Below are 5,390 nucleotides of genomic sequence, written 5' to 3'. Positions count from 1 at the left end.
CACTTAAACTATGCCGGTTCTTCCCTCTCTTCTTACTAACTAAAGTGTTTGAATGGGAACAATGGCTTAACCCCTCAAAAATGTTATTATGGTGAGAATTTCAGGTCAAGTTGTGGGAAGATAGTGGCAGATGTCCTGGGGGTATGGGACAGTCCTGCAGGGCTCCTCAAAACAAAAGGTGTAGGTTGTTAACTGTCTCCTTTTGAGTAGAGACGGGTCTATTCAGTGCAGTGGCCAAGACAGGGGATAACTAGGATTCTGTGGATATAAGGGTGGCAAGTTCATGAATATAATCACCTCCAGTGTTTCTTGGCTTTCAATTCAACAAGAGTGTGTTGAGTACTCACCAAGTATTCTGCTAGACAGTGAAATCTCTGAAAATAGGACCTTCTATTCCTCATCTCTGCCTGGCTGATGTCTCAGCTGGGGTGTCTGTCCAGTTTCAGTCAAAAGTAAAAGACATTTGATGTTTTCATTTTCCCGCGTAGCTTTATTTCAGGTAAGTAAACATTCGGGGGCTTTCTCAAGCATACAATCCACACTGGTGGCCCTTCATGCCTGCCTGGGGCTTCCTAGGTGTTTGTGGGAAGGAAACTCCACAGCAAAGGCCACAATTCAGTCTCCATAGTCTCACAAAGGTGTGAATTGAGGTCACCAGATCTTCATTATATCTATATTGATTTTTACAATATGGTAATTTTCATGGAGAAAAAGGTGGGCAATTGCTAGGATTTTAACACAGCTTAGTCCATTTCATCTTTAGAAACCCCAGGCAGAGCTCTAGGCTGGGCTGTAGGGAGGAAACAATAGAAAAAAAGGAAGACCCAACAACCCCTGAGCAAGCAAACCCTTTGGGTTTTTATAGCCCAAGAGGCCAAAGAAGATATTTGTACTCTTAGAAATGCATCTTGAGTTTTCAGTCCTTACAAGCTGCCAAATTACAAGGATAATTTTGTAAACTACAAAATCACCAGCTTAAAAACAACATAAAATAGCCAGGTGAAACATCCCACACTGTACTTTGTAGCTTCTTACAGAGGAACCTAGAACAAAAACAAAGCAAAACAAAACCTCTCTGGCCTGGGACATTTCTCAGGGAATCACAAACCAGAACTTTGGAAAACAGAAATGTCTGGACAGCGCATATGTGGTCCATGTGAACAGGGATCAATCACTAATAGATTGTGCTCCAAAGGTTCATCTGTAAATGCACTGTCAGAAACCCAAAAGCATTTTCCCATAGAAACATTATTGTTGATTAGGGCCCCGGCCTACCTGGGAGGACTGTTTAACCCACAGTGCTACTAAAATATGATACTTTCACCATGAAAAGAAGTAGGGTGCTATGGCATTGCCACATCAGGAATCAAGCACTAGGGGAAAATAAATTTTAAAAAGAGCTTGACATTCAGAATAAAAGGTGAGGTCAGAGGGAAATCCCATCTATCACCTGCCACCCCCACAACAGAGAGTCTATGACCCAGAGCCCCTGCTCCACCCACCGCTGAGGGCTTGGAACTGTTCCCTCCAGGTCCTCACTGCCTTTCCTGTCTTCCACCAGATGACGGAAGAAAAATTTTCCCCAGTGTTTGCCACCAGACAAATGCAGTTCCTTCCTCAATACTGCCCCCTCCTGGAGAAGGGCGCTCTCTCCTGAAACTACTGTCCTGGTTGAACTTGCCTCCTTCCTGAAGAGATGCAGAAAGGAATCCCCTTGGAAAGACTCAAACCAGGGAAGGGAAAAAAGAAGCCCAGAAATTATTTTCTGAGTGAATTTCTTCACTGAACGTGGTGAGGACAAGTCAAAAGGGCTGGCGCTGTTCCCTCAACCTAAGAGTAGTGCAGGTCAGGGAAAGAATTCAGGAGAATTTTCAGTTGTTCAATAACGAAACACTTATAAATACTAATCTAATATCAGTGAAGTTGACACATGCTACACTTTATAATTATTTAATAATCTGTGTTAAATTCAATGTTTTAGTTTTCTTCTCATATGTTAACTTTTTTTTTTTTGAGATCTCAAAGATTTCGGCAGTTCCCAGAAAAGCTAAAAAGCCGTAAGAATTGAGCCTGTGGCCAAGTGTTCCTAGCTTCCCGGAATACAATTCTCTGTGTGACCATTGGGTTGTCCCTGGATTGATGTTAACCTAAGTATGGATCATGTCAAGATGTATCTGACGTTACAATTTCAGGAAATTTTCCTGTTTCAGTACCAACAGCTGGATGCATCTAATAAGATGAAATAGAAAAACTGGCAGCATGTAGCAAAATTAAAATGGAATACCTTTAGGGCTGTCCACCAATTTACCTGCAGGAATCCATCACAGAGAAACGTTTGCAAATGTATACAAAAGAAAGCACACAAAGATATTTACTGTAGCACTGTTTATAATCTTGAAAACTTGGAAACAACTCAAGTATCCAACAGAAGGGGAATGATTAAGTGACAAATATACATCTCTGCCATGGAATACTATTCAGTAGTTCAAAAAGAAAGAACTATATATTTACTGTTGTGAAAACTTATGAAGATAGATTTTTTAGTGAAAAAAGCTTTCAAAATAATCTGAGCCTATATTGTATATTGTTTCTATATGTATATCTGTGCGAGCATGTGTGCATGCGTGCGTGCGTGTGTGTGTGTGTGTGTGTGTGTGTGTGTAGGATAAAGGACTGAAAGGAAGCACATCTTACTCTTAGGAGAAGGAGTGGACCTTTTTTATTTTTCAAGGTGAGGGCATGAAAAGAGCCTCTTGAATCTTTCTGTATTTTTACATTGTTCGCATTTTGTATAATGGGAAAGTATTCATGTATTTGTTGTATAATTTAAAAATTACATACGAATAATAATGAGAGTTTAATAATATTATATATGTAGTTTGGATGGGTCCAGACTTGAACTTAAGTCTTGTTTCCCTTGGGACTTGGCATGTCTAAGCATGTCTGGTGGGGGCAATCTAGCAATCTATTTTTGGGACAAAGAGCCACCTGGGAGAGGTTTTGTCTTGAGGGAAGAGAGAGGCAGACCAGATAACCATGGCTCAGTGGGTGGAAGGAGCAGGGGTAAGCTCAGCCCTGTGCAATTTGCTGCAGAACAGGAGCAGATGACCTTTCCCATTAACTGAAAACTGGAAAGTTAGAAATGGCTACTCAGGGACTCCCAGAGGAAGGACACTGGGCAGATGTGGGTGACAACTATTCCTCTTCCTCACTCCCTGAACTTGGGATAAATGTCATCAAGTCATCCAAGTTTAAAAAATGCAGGCCTGTTTCTCCCTTGCCATTGTCCCTCACATCTAGTTCACCAAGCCCTCTCAGTTCTCTCTCAAAATGTGCCTCCTACCATCCCCATCTCTCCATTCTTTCTGAGATGACTCTGTTCTTGCCAGGAGGACAGTAAAGCCTTACTGCCTCAAGCTATCTACCATACAGCTGCCAGTAAATTCTTTCTAAAACACTAAAGATTGTTTTACCTTCCTCAAATCCAATGGCTCCTCCAAGTTCCTTGGAAAATCATTTCTGGCTCCAAGCTGATCATCTCATCCCTGCCACTCTCCTCTCTTTTCCTTCTGCAACGTGCTTGCATATCCTGCTTTCCAGGAACAACAAAAAGACTAGCTTCCGCCTTATTTTATGCTTTTATGTCCAGACCTTTGCATCCACTATTCCTTTTGCTTGAAATGTCTTCTGCAGACTTCTCTATCTGGTGAACGCTTACTTAGCTTTCAAGATCCAGGTGAAAACACTTCACCCCTTCCCTCTGTAAGCAGTCAGTAACTCCATCCTCTATGCTCCCCAAACACCTTGAACATGCATCGATCATAGCACAATCACATTGTATGGCCATGGCTGTTTTCAAGCTTGCCTTCCACTATAGATCAGATCTATGCCAGAATAGATTTTCATTCATTCATTCTACAAATATTTATTAAGTTTTTACTATGTAGCAGGTGCCGTTCTAGGCATTGAGATTATGGCAGTTAAGGTAGAAAAAGCTCTTGTAGTTTCATTTTAACATTTTAACATAATGTTGGCTACTGAAAGAAGCTAGAAAGACAAAAAAGTTAGGGTAAAGAAATAGAGTGAGGAGTTGGAAGCCTCTGCTATTTTAGCTGTAGACCTCCCAGAGGGGGTGATATTTGAGCAGAGACCCAAATCAATTGAACACTTTGGGGCAGAAGCTGGGGCAAGGGGAGGAAGATTCTGTGCAGAAGAAACAGCTGGTGCAAAGGACTTGAGCTAGGCACAAACTGTGTGTGTTCAAACTACAGCGAGCAGCTCCGTATGGCTGGGGTCAGCAAGGAGGAAAGCATGGAAAATGAGGAAGGAGAGAGAGGTAGAGGCCTTGAAGGCCGTGGTAAGGAGTTTGGAGTTTATTTTGGGTGTTGATAGAGTGACCTGATTTAATTTTTAAAACATTCACCCTGGCTGCTATGTGGAAAATAGAGAGTGTGGAGTTGGGAGGGGTGGAAGAAGGGAGAACAATTAGGAGGCTCCTAGTGTGGTCCATGGAGAGATGGTGGCGATCTGAACAGAAGGTGGTGAGGAATGTCTGGATTATACTCAGGATGATAGATTCTACAGCGCTTATTGAAGGCTTGGAAAAAAAGAGACAAAAGGGGAGTTTAAGTTTTTGGCCCAAGCAACTGAGTGATAGGAAATGAATTACCTTATTTTTTTTCATACTTCTTTCTCACATGGTGCTTAATATATAGCGGGTTGTCAAGAAATTTCTGTTGAAATCTGGTCTGTAACTATAAGGTCTCATGACTTTCATCTCAATAGCACTACTAACTTAGTCAGTCTTTTGGAGTATTTTTATAAATGCTCTTATCTTGATATGGAATTTTAAGTCAGAAATCTGGTAGTAGGTCCCACCTTTTAGCAGCGGTGCTCAAGTTCTGAGTGCTAGGCTCTGTGTGTACGGGCACTTGTGTGTGTGTGTGTGTGTGCGCGCGCACATGTGTGTGTTTATTTCCACAGAGAATGTGGCCAGAAGAAATATCAGTATCTTAGCTTCAGTGTTAAATGATACTTGGTTTCTTTACAGTGTTCCTGTGTTTTGAAAAGGACTTTACAAAGGGGTGATGAGGATGCAAGTAGGCATGGAAAAGATTCAGCAGAGCATATGAATGACAGATCGGCCTGCGCCCCACCCCACAATCCTCTGGGCATTATGCCAATTGAAATGTTTTACATGTCTTTGGCTCACGCTACACGCGATTCTCTGTCATGCCACATATGTAATAATGTGCTAAATTACTGAAACAGAAACAACAATAATCTGAAGAAAAAAAAAAACCAACACTTTCTCAATTTTACCTTGAAGTCAACCTCCGTCTCCGTCACAGAATATCAGTTTTATTCCTGCCTCTTTGTGACAGCTTCTG

This window comes from Pteropus vampyrus, unplaced genomic scaffold (genome assembly GCF_000151845.1).
Source record: "Pteropus vampyrus isolate Shadow unplaced genomic scaffold, Pvam_2.0 Scaffold146, whole genome shotgun sequence".
In the NCBI taxonomy this organism is placed as follows: domain Eukaryota; kingdom Metazoa; phylum Chordata; class Mammalia; order Chiroptera; family Pteropodidae; genus Pteropus; species Pteropus vampyrus.
The sequence above is the reverse complement of the archived record's forward strand: the minus strand, read 5'-3'. Positions refer to the sequence as shown.